Genomic DNA, 20286 nt, shown 5'->3' with positions numbered 1-20286 from the left:
TCCCTGACACCCTGAGGAAGATCTGTGGCCTTGTTTCCCTCCATCCCACCCCACTCCTGACCTTGATTCAACATGCCTTGGTCCTTTCTTCTCTCTTGCTCTCCCACAACAGAGCACCTTCTCTGCCCTCTAGCCTCTTATCCTAGCATCTCATCTCTAGCTGAGCCCCCAATTCCCCTCTTATCTAGGCTTTCATGATTGTACCGGGCCCCTCAGATGACACAGGATAATCTCCCCATCTCCAAGTGTTTAATCAACTGGGCCAAGAGCCTTTTGACATGTAAGTGACAAAGTCACAAATCCTGGGGATTAGACATCATTTTGTGGGGTCTTGTTCAGAAAAAAGGGAGGCAGAGATGGCTTTTTGCTTTAAAATAATGATGGGGGTCATACCCAGTGATGCCCAGGGGGTCCCATAACCATAACTCATAGTTAGCAATTATTGGGAAAGTACATGGTGCCAGAACTCAACTTCATGGCCTCCCACATGTAAGACTGTGTTCTGCACCCGGTGGTGCTCAGGGGTTATTCCTGGCTATCTGCTCAGGAATAGCTCCTGGCAGGCACAGAGGACATATGGGATGCCGGGATTTGAACCAACCACCTTTGGTCCGGGGATGGCTGCCTGCAAGGCAAACGCCACTGTGCTATCTCTCTGGCCCCTGAACTGTCTGTTCTTTATGATGCATAGGGACATTCATATAGAGCAGTTCACTCTCTGGCTAGGCCTAGCTCCTCCCTGGGTAGCAAGCTCCAAAGCCAAGTCTTAGGCTGGTGTTGTTATTGTTTCAGACTGCACAAAACTTAGGAAGAATAAAGAGAGAGGTGAAGGTGGAAGAGAAGGGGCAGGGCTATCATCCCCTGTTCTCCTAGACTACCCCACATCCCTCCATTCCCAAAGAATCTCCCCTCTCCAAGACTCTGGTGCCTGGCTCATCTTCCTATAATGGAAATATATGCTATGTAGCTGTATCTTTGATTTTATATTGACTTTACAGCATATACTCATGTATGCTTTGAGCTGGGTTTGCTTATGGATGGAAAATTCAGAACTTACTTCTGGCTCTGTACCCAGGAATCACTCCTGGTGGCGCTCCAGGAGGCCATGTAGGAGCTGAGTGTTGCAAGTCAGCCCCTGAAGAGGTTGACTGATGGAGGGATGGAGGATGAGGACTTTCTCCTCCAGCTCGGACCACGCATCTGTTACCCTGTTCAGTCGGTGGTTCTGAGGTGAATGGGGCAGGAAGAAAGCCAACAGGCAGTCAGGCTTCTGAAGAAAACAGCTCTTTATTCCGTGAAGAGGCCGAAGCCAAAAGGCCTAAGAATAGGCCACAGGAAAAAAGCCTCTCGCCTTACACAGACCCTTGCTTTTATGCCCCAGAATCAGGTACCACCCAATGGTGGGAGCAGAATGCCAGGTCACACCCTAGGGTAGGGCACAATCACCAATCAGGGTAGGGTCAGTAGCATAATTCCATTAAAATGTTTACATACACAACAGCTGAGGATAGAACCTGGGCCAGCAAGATAGAAGGCAAGCACTCTACCGGCTGTACTATCTCTCTGGCCCTGTTTGTTTTGGGTTTTTTTTTGGGGGGGGAAGCCACACCCAGCTGTGCTCAGAAATCGCTCCTGGTAGGCTGGAAGAGCATATGTGATGCCGGGAATTGAACCTGGGTCTGTCCCAGGTCAGCCACATGCAAAGCAAATGCCCCGCTGCTGTGCTATCTCTCCGGCCCTCAATGTTACGCTTTTTGATACATAAAATTAATTTGATTAAATAAATCTTTTTAAAATCATTCATTTTAAGTCATTCTTTGGTAGTGTATAGAAATTAATATGAGGGGCCGGAGAGATAGCATGGAAGTAAGACATTTGTCTTGCATGCAGAAGGACAGTGGTTCAAATTCTGGCATTCCATATGGTCCCCTAAGCCTGCCAGGAGTGATTTTTGAGCATAGAGCCAGGTGTGACCCAAAAATGAAAAAAATAAAAATAAAAATAAAAAATAAATTAATATGATTTATTTATAGGGGAGGCATATCCAATAAAGTCCTCAAACATCATTATTTCTTCTGAACATGAATAGAACATTGAGTGAAGATCATGAACAGCTCTTCTGAACATGACATCTTTTGCCTATTTCTTGCTGCCAGAGACTTGACATCACTTCTTCTCACAAATCTGAACCACATTTGGCTTTAGAGAGGAAGCAATTGCCTTTTTCCTGCTGAGCCAGCCTAGAGACACCAAGGACCATAATCTCTCCAGGACCCACACCAGAGAAGCACAGCCTCTCTGCTCCACTCTGCGGCTGTGCTTATCTTTCAACCCCTGAGTTTCATTTCTCCACATTGTAAGAAGCAATCTACAGCCTTACCAATGGAGAAATTTTGCAGAACATCCCATTGTTTAAAGAAATCAAGATGGCTGCTCTGATAATCTAAAAAGTAGGAAACAGCTAGGTATCCTCTCAAATAAGAAGTTTAGAGTAAAATTATGGAAGATGTTCAGGGAGCTCAAAAAAAGCATCGATAAACTTGACTGAAGCACAATTAAGCATCAAGAGGATTTGACGACTGAAATTAGAAATTTTCACACTGAAATTACAGGTCTGAAAAACTGAGCTTATGCAACTCTTGCCAGGCATGGGGTTTGGGGAGACCCCATGCTGGAGGCTTTCTCCCTAGTCTGTGGAGTTCTGGGAGGCTTGGCAGGCCCCACAGCCGTCCCCCTCTTTCTCCCCTGGACTCAAGGCCCTCCCTGGTGCCAGCTCTGATGGTCAGAAGTGGGTTCATATGGATTCTTAGGGGTCCTCAGGCTTCTCCCCTCCTTCTGTTTTCCAGGGGGAGGTGCATGGAGAGGAGGGCGGGCAGACATCTGGCTTCTGATTTCCTCTTTGATTCTGGAGACCAGCTCTTGCCAGGTATGGGGTTTGGGGAGGTCCCATGCTGGAGGCCTTCTCCCTAGCCTGGTAGTGCTGGGAGGCTTGGCTGGCCCCCAGCCGTCCCCCTCTTTTTTCCCTGGACTCCAGGCCCTCCCTGGGTGCTGGCTCAGATGGCCAGAAGTGGGTTCAGGTGGATTCTTAGGGGTCCTCAGGCTTCCCTCCTCCTTCCGTACTCCAGGGGGGAGGTCCATGGGGAGGAGGTTGGGCAGATATCTGGCTTCCGGTTTCCCATTTGATTCTGGGGGCCAGCTCTTGCCAGGTATGGGGTTTGGGGAGTCCCCATGCCAGAGGCCTTCTCCTTAGCCTAGGGGGTGCTGGGATGCTTGGCAGGCCCCCATCCATCCCTCTCTTTTCCCCCTGGACTTCAGGCCTTCCCTGGGCGCTGGTCCAGGTGGGCTCTATAGGGTCATCAGGCTTTCCCCCTACCTCTCCCTACAGTAATGGGCATGCACTTTGGGAGGAGGGCGGGTTGTTCTAGCACTGGTTTATGTTGGGACAGTCACTGGAAATTTTTTCTCCTTGGTCTCTATTGATAGTATTGTATGCATATAGTTTATATATGCATAATATCCATCTTGTATTGTGACCTTGATACTGCCCTACAAAGCTCATTTCTAATCTTTTACTGCCTCAGTCACAACCCTTATTTTCCCCCATCTTCTCATGTAGGTGCAGCTCATGACATGAAGCTCACCACATAGAGTGATGAGTGCAGTTAGAGAAATAACTATACTGAAAACTATCATAACAATGTGAATGAATGAGGGAAATAGAAAGCCTGTCTTGAATACAGGTGTGGGTGGAGTGGGGAGGAGGGAGATCTGGGAAATTGGTGGTGGGAATCTTGCACTGGTGAAGGGGGGTTTCTTTACATGACTGTTATCATACAACTACAATCATATTTGTAATTATGTTGTTTTAATAAAGATAATTAAAAAAAAAGAGAGGAAGCAGTTGAGACCCTCAGTATGGCTTGAAGATGATCATCATTAAGTCTAGACCTGTACTCTGACTTATTGAAGTTCAATGTGGAGAATAACTTTTCACACAAATATGTGCTCCCAAAAAGGCACATGGTGCGCTTGAACATTCAGGGAAGCTGGGGGGCAATTCTCTCAAAAATTGCCCATGCATGTCTGCTTTTCCACTAATCTCCCTGAACTGGATTTGAGATCAGAGTTGTATTGCAGGTCAATGAGCTCCATTTGAAGCACAGGAGGGGCATCTTGCACATCAAAGGAAAAGGGGTCCACAAAAATTTGGAAAGTGGCTCTGTGCTTTTTGAAGCCAGCAAATCTGTGATCAAATTCCTTCTCTAGCTTAAAAACAGCATCAACATATTTCTCACCACTGAATGGTATGCCTGCATCCACAATTTCCTTGCATGCCAGGAAATGGCAAAGGTTTGTCTGAGAGAGCTGGGATTTCCATAACACAAGTTTTGTGGAGAATGCTCTCACATTATCATAAGCAGCACTGATAAGCTGCCCTGGGCCTTGTAACATCTTGTTTAGTACATTCAGCTTATGTGTGATGTCAACAAAAAAAGCTAAGTCCATGAGCCATTTGTGATCACTCAACTCAGAAACAACATTCCCATCCTTCTCCATGAAGGCTTTCACTTCTTCTCTCAACTCAAAAAATCTTTTCAGGATATTTCCCCTGCTGAGCCAACATACTTCAGTGAAATAGAGCACATCTCCATATTCTGACTCCATTTCTTCTAAAAAAAAAAAAAAGCACGGAACCTCCTTGCTTTAAGCCCCTGGATCTGATTTGGTTGATGCATTTCACAACAACAGACATCACATTGTCACACGGCAGGCATTTACTGCAAAGGGCCTGCTGATGGATAATGCAGTGAAGAGCAATGGCCTTCTCTACATCCTCCTCTTCAAGTTTTTTTGAACAAGTGCACCAGTTCATTTTTTTCTCCCTGTCACCAATGGCACTTCATTGGTTATTATTCCAACAAACCTCTTCCATGGCAAGCTTGCATTCTCAATGGCATCACACAGATGCCGAAATATCTCATTAGCGGTGGTCTGGTCATGCATTGGAATTATTGTGAGCAGCTCCTCTGTCAATTCAAAATTGCAATCAACACCATGGACATAAATTGTGAGCTGCACAGTGTCTGTTATATCTGTGCCCTCGTCAAGAGCAACTGAGTATGCATCAAAACATTTGGCTTTCTCACACAGTTGATGATAAATGTCACTTGACATGTCAGAAATGTGCTCTGCCACAGTGTTGGCAGAAAGGCTGATTTTGTTAAACTGACCTTTCTTTTTCGGACAGATAATACTTGCAGCCTGTAACATGCACTTTTTTTTTCCTCTGTGTTCTTTATTTTATTTTATTTTTTTTATTTTTTTATATTTTTTTATTTTTTAATTATGACAACAAAAATGCAAAGGAAGAGGACAGGGTAAAGTTACAGTGGAAGCCCAATCACCCATAAACAGAATTCTCGGTAGTCCCATCGATGATATCCCAGCCTTGAACTTTCAGCCAAAGAACATTAATAGAAACAAAACTGAACCCCTGTACAATACAATTACTTTGTCCCTCAAATCCCCAGTTGTAGTACATACTATTTCTTAGCAGCACACAATATAATCTAAAGGCATTAGACTTATGTAACTCCTTAAACATTGAGGGCAAAGTACATTTCTCTAGTTCCATGCACATGCTAACTAGTTTAAGTTAACATCAAAAGTTTTAGTGGCTTGTTTTTCTTAAGAATTGGAGTCAAGGGGCCGGGCGGTGGCGCTGGAGGTAAGGTGCCTGCCTTGCCTGCGCTAGCCTAGGACGGACTGCGGTTCGAACCCGGCGTCCCATATGGTCCCCCAAGAAGCCAGGAGCAACTTCTGAGCGCATAGCCAGGAGTAACCCCTGAGCGTCACAGGGTGTGGCCCAAAAACCAAAAAAAAAAAAAAAAAAGAATTGGAGTCAAGGGATCATAGTAAAAAAAAAGGTATTAAAGTGGCATTTGTTTGCATAGGCCCACCAAAACATAAGGGACATGGAAAGACAAATTATGGTCTAAATACAAGGAGTCCTTACCCCTGAAGTTTCCTGGCACAGGACTGATTCTAGGCTCCAGGCAAATTAGTTTGTCCAATTCAAGTCATCATCTGTAGTGGCAATACACCTCCATTCCTCACATAGTCTCTGTTGTTGGTATCATGCTTCTGTATTAAAGATCCTGGAGTCTGCATATCCCATATTGCAGTCAGGCTGGTGCAGAGCATCCTCTCGTTTCACCTCACACTTAAGGGAGACTAGAGAGAACCATGTCCTGTAGAGCAGGTCATTGTTACTGTCAAGTCTTCTCAGTGTAAACGGAAGTCTCTTTTTAGGAGGTCGATGTCAGACCCTTGGTAGTGTCTTTCCTGGTAGAGGACTGCTTCCAGCTGTTGCTGTAAAAGACCTTGGATGTTTCGTAGTTAGCTTGCCTGGTTCCGGCGTGAATGGAGGATGCCCATTCTTCTGAGGCCTGTGCCAGGTCATTATATCAATGTTCAGGGTGTAAGGTACATTGTACTGAAATTTATTAGATAAGAACTTATATGTATGTATGGTGTTTTCCCATTTTAATGTGTCTATGCAAACAAGAATCAATGCCATGGGGCGTTATTGGTGCATCTGGAGGCAATAGGAACAAGACCAGCAATTTCCATGACATAGTTCAATCATAGGCATCGAACTGAGGGACAGTTCCACTAACAATCCTTACTGAACAGCTTACAAAGAAAAGACAGATGAAAAGTGAATAGAAGCATCATGGTAGAAGAATATATAGAGAGTTACATCAGCTAAAGAAAATACCCATATAATATTCAAAGAGATATATGTGTTCAATTTATGTCCATCTAAAGAGGTTCTGGGGATTTGTTAGATATACTGTTGTCTAGGGTCAGGAGATTAGAACAAGTGTTTACTGAAATTAAGAAGGGTAAATCTGGGTACTGATTGGTTTGGAAGGAGCAAACCCCCAGCGCGGTTTGCAAATGTAGACTGGTATGAAATTACCAGTGATAGACGGAGTATAGCTAAGTAGCTATCCTGCCACCCACCAAATCAAACACCACCCCCTAAGCCCCGCCCCAGGCCATTGTCCGGCGCTGGCCTGGGAGTGGGGGAAAACCCCCGTGCCCCCATCAACTCCTCCCTGAACCCACCTGGAGATCCGGAGGAATGGGGAGAGGGGGTCGGGTGACCCAGATCCGATGCCCCCTACCCTAGGCTGGACCACGAGGCAGCTGGCCACTGGGGGGGCCTGCCAGCTGCCCGTCCATGCCGGCTCTGTAACATGCACTTTTTAACAAACTCTCCTTCTGTGAATGGTTTCCCAGCCTTAGCAATCATCTCACTAACCATGTAACTAGCTTTGACTGATGCAACATTCTCTTTGGTTGCTTTCTTGAAGAAATCTTGTTGCCTCATTAGACATGCTTTAAGACTGGCAACCCACTTGGCTCTCTCATTTCCTTGATATTTTGCACATTCCTCAGCATGTTTAGTTGAATAATGACGTTTCAAGTTGTATTCCTTGTGCACTGCAACTTTCTCTGAGCAAATAAGACATGTGGGCATGCCCCTGTGCTCAACAAAGAAATACTGCGTCTCCCTCTTTTCCTGAAATTGTCTGTGCTCGTCATCAATCTTTCTCTTCATTGCAGGCTTTGATGAAGTCATGATGAAGGTAGGACAAAATTCAATTCTGTAATAAACTTCTCTCCCTTCTCTCCCTTAGGCCTCCGATAATGCAAGGGACAGTGGGCAGGAGCAGCGGAAATGACATCTGCACTAGGCGCAAAGTATTCGCAATTATTCACTTACCGAATATTCGCAATAAAAAATCGCATTAGTAAGAAAAAAATCGCAAATAATTGCATTAAACATTTGCATGCCCCAAACGGAACTGCTCGGGGTATGCGAATGTTTAATGCGAATGCTGCGATATTTGAAGGCTGGCCGCGGGCCACAAAATGTTGTATGGGAGGGCCACGAGTTTGAGACCCCATCCCTTAAACTTTATATTATCTTTTAGTGTAAGTGGCCTCCAATCTTAAGATCTCCCTGGGAAAATGGCCATAAAATTTTTTTTCCTGATTTTTAGAAATAGCATATATTTTCCTTCCAAAAGTTGGAGAAATTAAGAAAAGTACAGTGAAACCTGTTAACCCATACCCAGATATCTGAAGAGAATCTATTTCCTTCTCATCTTTGTTTCTCTACATCTTACATTTACTTGTACCTCTGGGAATCTTCTTTCCTTCTTGCTTGCTTTCTCTTTTCTTTTTATTTCTTTATTTTTCTTTTTTCTTTTCTTTTCTTTCTCTCTTTCTTTCCTTTCTTTTTTTTTTTTTTTTTTTTTTAGAATAAATTGATAATATCTTTATTTTTTTTTTTAATTTTTTTTTTATTTAAATACCTTGATTACATACATGATTGTGTTTGGGTTTCAGTCATAAAAGGAACACCACCCATCACCAGTGCAACATTCCCATCACCCAAGTCCCAAATCACCCTCACTCCCCACCAACCCCCCGCCTGTACCCTAAACAGGCTCTACATTTCCCTCATACATTCTCAATATTAGGACAGTTCAAAATGTAGTTTATTTCTCTAACTAAACTCATCACTCTTTGTGGTGAGCTTCCTGAGGTGAGCTGGAACTTCCAGCTCTTTTCTCTTTTGTGTCTGAAAATTATTATACAAGGGTGTCTTTCATTTTCTTAAAACCCATAGATGAGTGAGACCATTCTGCGTTTTTTCTCTCTCTCTCTGACTTATTTCACTCAGCATAATAGATTCCATGTACATCCATGTATAGGGAAAATTTCATGACTTCATCTCTCCTGACAGCTGCATATATTCCATTGTGTATTGTACCACAGTTTTCTTTAGCCATTCATCTGTTGAAGGGCATCTTGGTTGTTTCCAGAGTCTTGCTATGGTAAATAGAGCTGCAATGAATATAGGTGTAAGGAAGGGGTTTTTGTATTGTATTTTTGTGTTCCTAGGGTTTATTCCTAGGAGTGGTATAGCTGGATCGTATGGAAAGCTCGATTTCCAGTTTTTGGAGGAATCTCCATATCGCTTTCCATAAAGGTTGAACTAGACAGCATTCCCACCAGCAGTGGATAAGAGTTCCTTTCTCTCCACATCCCCCGCCAACACTGTTTATTCTCATTCTTTGTGATGTGTGCCATTCTCTGGGGTGTGAGGGTGGTATCTCATCGTTGTTTTGATTTGCATCTCCCTGATGATTAGTGATGTGGAACATTTTTTCATGTGTCTTTTGGCCATGCGTATTTCTTCTTTGTCAAAGTGTCTGTTTCATTTCTTCTCCCCATTTTTTGATGGGGTTAGATGTTTTTTCTTGTAAAGTTCCTGTCAGTGCCTTGTATATTTTGGAGATTAGCCCCTTATCTGATGGGTATTGGGTGAATAGTTTCTCCCACTCAGTGGGTGGCTCTTGTATCCTGGGCACTATTTCCTTTGAGGTGCAGAAGCTTCTCAGCTTAATATATTCCCATCTGTTAATCTCTGCTTTCACTTGCTTGGAGAGTGCAGTTTCCTCCTTGAAGATGCCTGTAATGTCCTGGAGTGTTTTGCCTATGTGCTGTTCTATATATCTTATGGTTTTGGGGCTGATATCGAGGTCTTTAATCCATTTGGATTTTACCTTTGTACATGATGTTAGCTGGGGGTCTAAGTTTAATTTTTTGCAAGTGGCTATCCAATTGTGCCAACACCACTTGTTGAAGAGGCTTTCCCTGCTCCATTTAGGATTTCCTGCTCCTTTATCAAAAATTAGATGGTTGTATCTCTGGGGAACATTTTCTGAGTATTCAAGCCTATTCCACTGATCTGAGGACCTATCCTTATTCCAATACCATGCTGTTTTGATAACCTGTTGCTTTTGTAGTACAGTTTAAAGTTGGGAAAAGTAATTCCTCCCATATTCTTTTTCCCAATGATTGCTTTAGCTATTCGAGGGTGTTTATTGTTCCAAATGAATTTCAAAAGTGTCTGATCCACTTCTTTGAAGAATGTCATGGGTATCTTTAGAGGGATGGCATTAAATCTGTATAATGCCTTGGGGAGTATTGACATTTTGATGATGTTAATCCTGCCAATCCATGAGCAGGGTATGTGTTTCCATTTCCGTGTGTCCTCTCTTATTTCTTGGAGCAGAGTTTTATAGTTTTCTTTGTATAGGTCCTTCACATATTTAGTCAAGTTGATTCCAAGATATTTGAGTTTGTGTGGTACTATTGTGAATGGGGTTGTTTTCTTAATGTCCATTTCTTCTTTATTACTGTTGGTGTATAGAAAGGCCATTGATTTTTGTGTGTTAATTTTGTAGCCTGCCACCTTGCTATATGAGTCTATTGTTTCTAGAAGCTTTTTGATAGAGTCTTTAGGGTTTTCTAAGTAGAGTATCATGTCATCTGCAAACAGTGAGAGCTTGACTTCTTCCTTTCCTATCTGGATTCCCTTGATATCCTTTTCTTGCCTAATCGCTATAGCAAGTACTTCCAGTGCTATGTTGAATAGGAGTGGTGAGAGAGGACAGCCTTGTCTTGTGCCAGAATTTAGAGGGAAGGCTTTCAGTTTTTCTCCATTGAGGATAATATTTGCCACTGGCTTGTGGTAGATGGCCTTCACTATATTGAGAAAGGTTCCCTCCATTCCCATCTTGCTGAGAGTTTTGATCAAGAATGGGTGTTGGACCTTATCAAATGCTTTCTCTGCATCTATTGATATGATCATGTGGTTTTTTATTTTTCTTGTTATTGATGTTGTGTATTATGTTGATAGATTTACGGATGTTAAACCAGCCTTGCATTCCTGGGATGAAACCTACTTGATCGTAGTGGATGATCTTCTTAATGAGGCATTGAATCCTATTTGCCAGGATTTTGTTGAGGATCTTTGCATCTGCATTCATCAGTGATATTGGTCTGTAATTTTCTTTTTTGGTAGCGTCTCTGTCTGGTTTAGGTATCAAGGTGATGTTGGCTTCATAAAAGCTATTTGGAAGTGTTTCTGTTTGTTCAATTTCATGAAAGAGTCTTGCCAAGATTGGCAGTAGTTCCTCTTGGAAAGTTTGATAGAATTCATTAGTGAATCCATCTGGACCTGGGCTTTTGTTTTTTCGGCAGACATTTGATTACTGTTTTAATTTCATCAATGGTGATGGGGGTGTTTAGATATGCTACATCCTCTTCCTTCAACCGTGGAAGATTATAAGAGTCCAAGAATTTATCCATTTTCTTCCAGGTTCTCATTTTTAGTGGCGTAGAGTTTTTCAAAGTAGTTTCTGATTACCCTTTGAATCTCTGTCATATCAGTAGTGATCTCTCCTTTTTCATTCTGATACGAGTTATCAAGTTTCTCTCTTCTCTTTCTTTGTTAGGTTTGCCAGTGGTCTATCAATCTTGTTTATTTTTTCAAAGAACCAACTTCTGCTTTCGTTGATCTTTCGGATTGTTTTTTGAGTTTCCACTTCGTTGATTTCTGCTCTCAGCTTTGTTATTTCCTTCTGTCTTCCTGTTCTTGGGTCCTTTTGTTGAGCATTTTCTAGTTCTATTAGCTGTGTCATTAAGCTACTCAGGTAAGCTCCTTCTTCCTTCCTGATGTGTGCTTGCAAAGCTATAAATTTTCCTCTCAGAACTTATTTTTGCTGTGTCCCATAAGTTCTGAGAGTTTGTGTCTTTATTGTCATTTGTTTCCAGGAACCTTTTTATTTCCTCCTTGATTTCATCTCGGACCCACTGGTTATTGAGCATGAGGCTGTTTAACTTCCAGGTGTTAAAGTGTTTCTTCTGAGTCCCTTTGGAGTTCACAAATAATTTCAGAGCCTTGTGGTCAGCGAAGGTAGTCTGCAAAATTTCTATCCTCTTGATCTTATGGAGGTATGTTTTATGTGCCAGCATGTAGTCTATCCTGGAGAATGTCCCATGTACATTGGAGAAGAATGTGTATCCAGGTTTCTGGGGATGGAGTGTCCTTTATATATCCACTAGGGCCTCTTTCTTCCATTTCTCTCCTCAGGTCTAGTATATTCTTGTTGGGTTTCAGTCTGGTTGACCTGTCCAGTGTTGACAAAGCCGTGTTTAGGTCCCCCACAATTATTGTGTTGTTGTTGATATTATTTTTCAGATTTGTCAGCAGTTGTATTAAATATTTTGCTGGCCCCTCATTCGGTGCATATATGTTTAGGAGAGTGAATTCTTCCTGCTCTACGTACCCCTTGATTAATATAAAATGTCCGTCTTTGTCCCTTACAACCTTCCTGAGTATAAAGTTTGCATTATCTGATATTAGTCTGGCCACTCCAGCTTTTTTTATGGGTGTTGTTTGCTTGGATAACTTTTCTCCAGCCTTTTATTTTGAGTCTATGTTTGTTCTGACTATTCAGGTGTGTTTCTTGTAGGCAGCAGAAGGTTGGATTGAGTTTTTGATCCATTTAGCCACTCTGTGTCTCTTAACTGGTGCATTTAGTCCATTGACGTTGAGAGAAAGAATTGTCCTGGGATTTAACGCCATCTTTATTTCAAAATTTGGTGTGTCTTTTGGGTAGTCTTGTCTTAGATTAGGTCTTTCAGTTTTTCTCTTAAGACTGGTTTTGTGTCTGTGAAGTTTCTGAGCTGTTTTTTGTCTGTGAAACCATGTATTCTTCCATCAAACCGGAAAGTGAGTTTTGCTGGGTATAGTATTCTGGGTGAAAGCATTCATTTCATTCAGTCTTGTCACAATATCCCACCACTGCTTTCTGGCATTGAGCGTTTCTGGTGACAGGTCTGCTGTAAATCTCAGGGAAGCTTGCTTGAACATGATTTCCCCTTTTGATCTTGCTGTTTTCAGAATTCTGTCTCTATCTGTGGGATTTGTCATTGTGACTAGGATGTGTCTTGGGGTGGTTTTTCTGGGGTCTCTTTTGGTTGGTACTCTTCGGGCATGCAGGATTTGATCACATATATTCTTTAGCTCTGGAAGTTTCTCTTAATGATGTTCTTGACCATTGATTCTTCCTGGAAATTTTCTTCCTGGGTCTCTGGGACTCCAATGATTCTTAAGTTGTTTCTGTTGATCTTATCATAGACTTCTATTTTCGTCTGTTCCCATTCTTTGACTAATTTTTCCATTGTCTGCTCATTTGCTTTAAGTTTTTTGTCCAATCTCTCCTGCTGTATGGAATTGTTATGTATCTCATCTTCCACAGCACCAAGTCTATTCTCAGCTTCTGATACCCTGTCCCAGAGCTTATCCATTTTGTCATTCACTTCGTTTACTGAGTTTTTCAGGCCTGTTAGTTGACATGTTATTTCAGTTTGGAGTTTTGTCATTTCTGCCTTCATATTTTCTTGGTTCTTATTAGTGTTCTGTTCAACTCGATCCATGGTTTCTTGGAGTCTGTTGAGCACCTTCCATATTGCTAGTCTAAAGTCCTTATCTGAGAGGTTGATTAGTTGTTCAGTCATTATCTGGTCCTCAGAATTGTCATCTTCATTCTCTATGTCTGATGCTGGCCTGCGCTGTTTCCCCATTGTCACATTTGTATTGTGGGTTTTTCTACGTGTTGTAGTGGTATTCATTGTCTATATGATGTAGGCAGCACACATCCTCTGGCTCCTCCCTTTCTGGATGGGCTGACTTGCCTCTAAGGGAGGGGAGTCCTCCGTGGATGAAGCCTCACACTGGGTCAAATCTTAGGCCCGAGCATGTAACAGAGAAGACAGTCCAGAGAGAAATGTTTGCTTCTGTGATATAGCGCCGTTCTTAGTGTGATTTTTCCTTCTTGTTGCAATGGAGTTCTTTCCTTAGAAAGAGTGCACGGCCGCGTAGCGAAGCGGAGCGGCCGTGCTCCTCTGAGCCTCTTTTTGCCCCACTCGCAAGAGTTTCACGCAAGAGGACAGTAGACAGACATAGACAGGTCACACTCACAGTCTTTCACAGCTGAGCCCCACTGGGCCGGTGTACTTTCGCGGATTTTCCCCGCCTGGTGTCACACACAGGGAGCCAGCTTTTGCAAAGGATAGCCGGTTTTTATGCTCTGAAGTCCCTCCCTGAAAATGGCGTCTGGGCGAGCGAGGTTTCTGGAGGCTCTTTTTGCCCCACTCGCAAGAGTTTCACGCAAGAGGACAGTAGACAGACATAGACAGGTCACACTCACAGTCTTTCACAGCTGAGCCCCACTGGGCCGGTGTACTTTCGCGGATTTTCCCCGCCTGGTGTCACACACAGGGAGCCAGCTTTTGCAAAGGATAGCCGGTTTTTATGCTCTGAAGTCCCTCCCTGAAAATGGCGTCTCCTTTCTTTCCTTTCTTTCTTTTTTTTTTTGTTTTTTTTGTTTTTTGTTTTTTGTTTAATCCTACAGCACCCGGTATTCCCAGGCAGTCTCCCATCCAAGTACTAACCAGGCCCGACCCTGTTTAGCTATCACACTAGATGGGGCGAGTTCAGGATGGTTTGGCCATAGACTTCTTTCTCCTTTCTTTCTTTTCTTTCTTTTCTTTCTTTCTTTCTTTCTTTCTTTCTTTCTTTCTTTCTTTCTTTCTTTCTTTCTTTCTTTCTTTCTTTCTTTCTTCCCTTCCTTTCTTTATTTCTTTTCCTTTCTTCCATTGTTCTTTCTTTTATTATTTTTTCTCTTTGTTTCTTTTTTCTTTTCTTTCTTTTTCTTTCTTTCTTTTCTTTCTTTCAAGTTTTGGTGCCACACACTATAATGCTCAGGGGTTACTACTGGCTCTTTGCTTAGGGATTGTTGGATTACTAGTCTTACCCTAATCAATATTCATACTCCCCATGAGAGTGTGATCTAGTGATGGGATTATTGGATTATTCCCTACTTGGTATACCTCTTCCACCCTAGGGTGGAGCCTGGTTCTTGTCAATATAAGCAGGGATCTGAGGAAGGCAGGCACTCATTCTTTGGCCTTCCTCTACTAAGCTGGATTCCTTCTTAGAAGCAGAAAGTTTGTGTGGAGGGATTTCTTGCTTGAGTGCTGGATTTCCTGAACTCATTCTTGTACCTTTTCACTGTGTGGATTATTTCCTGTGTCAACTTTTGCTTCCAGACATGCATCTCATTAGATCCTTGTTTTAGAGCCTTGGGCTCCACTAGCAAGGGATCACTCCAAGTAGTGCTTGGGGTACTATATGGGATGCTAGGGATCAAAGCCAGATTACATGCAGGCAAGGACCCTACTTGTTGTACCTCTCCAGGCCCTGGGAAGTGACTTCTTTCTGAGATCTTCCAGGGAAACATCAGGGATCAGCTTGCTCCCTGCCGGTATCCATTGAGAAGATACTTTTCCTGCCAGGGACTCTGGTGGGTTTTCACCCCACCAGGGAAAAGCTTGAAGAACCTTCTACAGCAACCTGGGTCCTCATGAATGTCTCCAGGCTGTGCTGAGTAAGAACAGCATTCTGCCCTGAGCTTTGCAGAGTCCTTCTGAGGGGTGGAAAAGCAGAGTAGGAGTCTTACAATTTTTCTGGGACCTCTTCCTGCCTGTCTTCTTCCAGTTCCTCTTGACTCTTCCCCTTTATCCTCAGAAATCCAGCTCCCTATCCCTCTTACCCCTACCCCCTACTTCTGCTGAGAATGACCTCTCTCCCTAAAACAAAGGAACTCCCAAATCCTCAAGCCTCATCTGTTGCCAGCCTTTGGCATATATAACTGGTGCCTTTGCTCCATCTGCCTCTATTCCAAAAGAGGAAATGGGCATTGTGGAGAGGGTGAGCACTGTTCTCTGGAGTGAGTATAGGGGTGGGAGATGGCTGTGGGCAGACTTCTCCACAGAAACTTTGGTTCCTTCACCCACCAGTGCATTTCAAATAAAACAGAATTCAGACTTACCCAAAAACTTTGTTCCAGGATACAAAACACAGCCATGAAAATAAGAGTTAGCCCTCATCAGAAATAGATATTCCAAGATAGGAGTGATTGTAGGGCATATACCTTGCATGTGGCCAACTCAGGTTTGATCCCTCGCACCCATATGATCCACCAAGTACTGCCAGAAGTAATCCCTATACACAGAGACAGGAATAACACCTGAGCACTTCCTGCTGTAGCCTAAAAACTAAAATAATAAAAAATAAAATTAAATGGGGCCTGAGAGATAGTACAGTAGTAGGGCATTTGTCTGCATGCAGCCGACCCAGAACAGATCAAAGTTTAATCCCCGGCATTTTATATGGTCAGCAGAGTCTGCCAGGAGCGATTTCTGAGTGCAGAGCCAGCAGCAACCCCTGAGCACCGGTGGGTGTGGCCCAAAACACACACACACACACACACACACACACATTTTAATAAATAAAAATTACAACATTTAAAAAGTATAAATCAGGGGCCCGGAGAGATAGCACAGCGGCATTTGCCTAGCAAGCAGCTGATTCAGGACCAAAGGTGGTTGGTTCAAATCCCGGTGTCCCATATGGTCCCCTGTGCCTGCCAGGAGCTATTTCTGAGCAGACAGCCAGGAGTAACCCCTGAGCACCGTCGGGTGTGGCCCAAAGACCAAAAAAAAAAAAAAAAGTATAAATCAATAAGTTTTTGAGGACCTTTCTTACACTGTGAGTGGACATATTGATTTTATTGGCCTAGGACAATATTTACCACTTTCCTGTCAAACTTACTGACAAAATTGCCTTCATTAACTTAATTTTAAAAAGCATATTAGTTTAATTGTTTATCAGGAAACTAGGGGTGGGTGTAGCATGGTGCAGGACGCAGGCAGAGGTCCCCCTCCACTCAAGGTCAGGCAACTCATTCACATATGCTAAGCATTTCCTTAAGTTGTTAAAAACTCCAGAAATAATTGTCTTATATAAACACCACTTTAAGTGATGGGGTAGCATGCGGTTATGATACCACACTTCTATGTCCTATATAATACATAACATGTTTACATGGGCAATGTGTTAGAATAACTTTCTAGTATAACAGTCCTAGGTTTTTATAGGGCATGAAGTCAATGTCCTAGAACTATTTATGTTCAAGTAAATTCTTTTTTTTTTTTTTTGGTTTTTGGGCCACACCCGGCGGTGCTCAGGGGTTACTCCTGGCTGTCTGCTCAGAAATAGCTCCTGGCAGGCACGGGGGGCCATATGGGACACCGGGATTCGAACCAACCACCTTTGGTCCTGGATCGGCTGCTTGCAAGACAAACGCCACTGTGCTATCTCTCTGGGCCCGGGGTTTTTTTTTGTTTGTTTGTTTGTTTTTTTGGTTTTTGTCAAGTAAATTCTTAAGAGCCTATAACTAGCTTAGAAATTGCTGGAGATCTTCCAAAGAAACTGTCAGTGGGGAAGAGCTTATGTTAGAGTGGAAATGTCACTCTATCCAGATTCTATACAGACGGTGTGGTGACCAGCCCTAGTTACACTGTGTAAGCAGGGTCAAGAGAAATGTCCTAGTAGGAACTCAGACAAGTGTCTTAGAAAACAGATGCAGTGGACATGCTTCCTGGGCTACTAGGTCAGTCGCCCTCACTCGTTCCCAGGGAGTAGAACCAAAGCTGCAGACCTGGGGCCAGCAAATTCCTGACTTTGAATTTGGACTACTTTTGAGATCCCATAGTTTTCAGTTCTCGACCTTCATTTGGTAAACTACAACCGTTTTTGAAAAAAGAACAAACAGGTGGGGCTGGAGAGATAGCATGGAGGTAAGGCGTTTGCCTTGCATGCAGAAGGTGGTTTGAATCCCGGCATCCTAAATGGTCCCCCTGTGTATGCCAGGAGCGATTTCTGAACAAAGAGCCAGGAGTAACCCCTGAGTGCTGCTGGGTATGACCCAAAAACCAAAAACCAAAAAAAAAAGAACAAACAGGGGCCTACAACAGGTAGAGCATTTGCTTAGCATGTGGCCAATCCATATTCGCTTCTCAGCATTCCATACGGTCCCCTGAGCCTGCCAGAAGAAAATCCTAAATTCAAAGTCAGGAGTAATTCCTGAGCAGAGCTGGGTGTGGTCCCAAAACAAAATAAAACAAAATAAAAGAATAAATGGGGGGGGGCTCTCAGGACTTATCACAAACTGATTAAAAAATCAGATTTCTGGGGCCGGAGAGATAGCATGGAGGTAAGGCGTTTGCCTTTCATGCAGGAGGTCATCGGTTCAAATCCCGGCGTCCCATATGGTCCCCCGTGCCTGCCAGGAACAATTTCTGAGCCTGGAGCCAGGAATAATCTCTGAGCACTGCCGGGTGTGACCCAAAAACCACAAAAAAAAAAAAAAAATCAGATTTCTGTCTCTCTCAAAAATTTAGAGACAAAAAAATAAATAAAAAAAAAAAATTTAGAGACAAAGCTCCCAGTCCACCAAGGCAGGGTTGGGACACATGGGGAATGCAGTCATCTGACTTCTGGCAGGTCACACAGGTCTCTCTGGGAGCTTAGGAATCTATTCCTTAGTAAGATGCTAGCAGAAAATGTCAAAATATCAACGATTTCATAGAACACTTGGTGCTCAGTTCCTGATGACCTCAGTTAAGGGTTCACTTCCCATATCTGCACAGGACTTTCAGGGGAAGAATGACAGACAGCTCATGGCCCATTACAGAAAAGTCAGTGCCTTTCACAGAGGAGTACGCCTGAATAGATAGGCCTTGGCACTGGAGAAGAAGGAAAAAAAATTACAAAAGATCAGTTATAACCCCACCTGTAACCCACTCTCCTCACCCTTACACAGACATCTATCTATTCAGTCACTGAACTATCAACGCCACCTCATACTTCAATTCGTTTCTCTTCCTACCCAGCAGAGAGGAAGAATCTCTGGCCTGGACTGACAACCTCCAAGTGGGCTCTTCATCATCAGTATGTCTTGACTGTAGTCCTGGGACTATCCCAGCCATCCTGGCTTTTCCTGGGCCATTTCAAAGAGAGAGTATCAATACCAAGTTTGTAGCATTGAAAAGCAAAAGAAGAACTTTGCTGGCACCTGCCTGGGTATCACAAATGAAGTTCTGGCTCATCAGGCTACCAGAGTCCAGATTCAATATCTGGTTTGGTCCTCAGCATCCATATAGTCCCCTGAGTCCATAAGAAGTGATTCCTGAGTGCAGAGCCAGGAGCAACCTCTGAGCACTGCTGGGTTTGGCCCAAAAACAAACACAAAACACAAACATAATAGATTCAATATTATCTATTTATCTGTGCCTCAGGCACAGACTGCTGGCCTAGTTCAGGGACTGTGTCTTTTTGCATCTGTCACCTTATTCTCTCATTGGATGGGCTTCCTGAACAAAACTAAGCCCCAGGGGTGAACCCTGAGTAACATTCTAGCCAGACAGGGCCTCTCGGCTCAGCCAGGACTCTGATAAAGCCACCCTGTACTAGCCCTGTTCCATTAGCAATTTCTTCAGCAAGTCCCCAGGGTCTCATTTCCATCCCTGACTTCATTTTGCAATTCCATCAGGTCTGCCAGGTGCTCTGCCAAAGGCCCAATATGCAAACACCCTGGCAGCTCCCTCCCCTTCAAGAAAAAAAAAAAAAAAAACTTTCCTCCTTCCTGCAGTTCTTAAGTCTCTACACCTGGTCTCTCTCAGCTAGGACTTGAAGAGGGAGGGAGAGACATTGGAGCAAGACACCAGGGCATAGAATACATACAAAACGCACAGCTATTCTATGCAGCTGAACAGAACCCCCACTCCTTCCCCCCAATCAACTCCCCAGTTAGATGTGTGACTCCTGGGAGCCTCAGTTTCTCCATCAGTCAGTATATTAAGGATCAGAGGAACGGAAGCCACAGATCCATTACGTAGGGGGAGCTGTGATTCTGTGATTGTTCCTGCCTCCTGTCTGCCTTCTGCTGTTTTTCTTCTGGAGAACTGATTGTGTCTGTTTTTTTTTTTTTTTAATGTGGTGTTCAATGAGCTGGAAACAGCAGCCCCGCTGATTAGAATGCTGGTTTGCAGGGAACAAAGCAGGAGTGTTGACATTTGCAGAAAGCTTTCTTGCTCAACTTTAAACACTTTGCAGATCTATTCCTGCTGGCAAGACCTGTTAGTGATATTTCTATGGCTCTGATTGACCCGCCGAGTTCCATCAGACGCCCCCAAAAGATGTCAGGATAATTGGTTTCCTTTAGGGTTCTGGCCAAGTTAGGTAGATACCAAAGTCCATTTTAGCACGAAGGAAACTAACTTGCATTGAGTATGCCCTGACATATAGGAAACACTCAATAAATGTCGACAAGCTGAATAATGAAGGACTGGAGGGGCGAGCTGCATAGGCTAGGACAGACAGCCCATTTTTATCTTATACTATTTGTTTAGCTTTGTTAGAAGTGGCTAATTGTAAAGACTAATATG

General features: G+C 43.4%; 1 protein-coding gene across 1 annotated transcript in view; it reads right to left on the bottom strand.

Moving 5' to 3' along the window:
* The window catches only part of GLCE (glucuronic acid epimerase), a 202611-nt gene extending 183918 nt beyond the window's left edge, over positions 1-18693 (bottom strand). The window contains exon 1 of the mRNA XM_049777862.1: positions 18688-18693. The gene's annotated coding sequence lies outside the window, so the exon portion shown is untranslated. The remainder of the gene's footprint in view (positions 1-18687) is intronic.
* Positions 18694-20286: the final 1593 nt, after the last annotated feature.

The sequence above is a fragment of the Suncus etruscus genome, chromosome 1, assembly GCF_024139225.1.
Source record: "Suncus etruscus isolate mSunEtr1 chromosome 1, mSunEtr1.pri.cur, whole genome shotgun sequence".
NCBI lineage: Eukaryota > Metazoa > Chordata > Mammalia > Eulipotyphla > Soricidae > Suncus > Suncus etruscus.
This window is presented reverse-complemented; position numbering and strand designations above follow the sequence as displayed.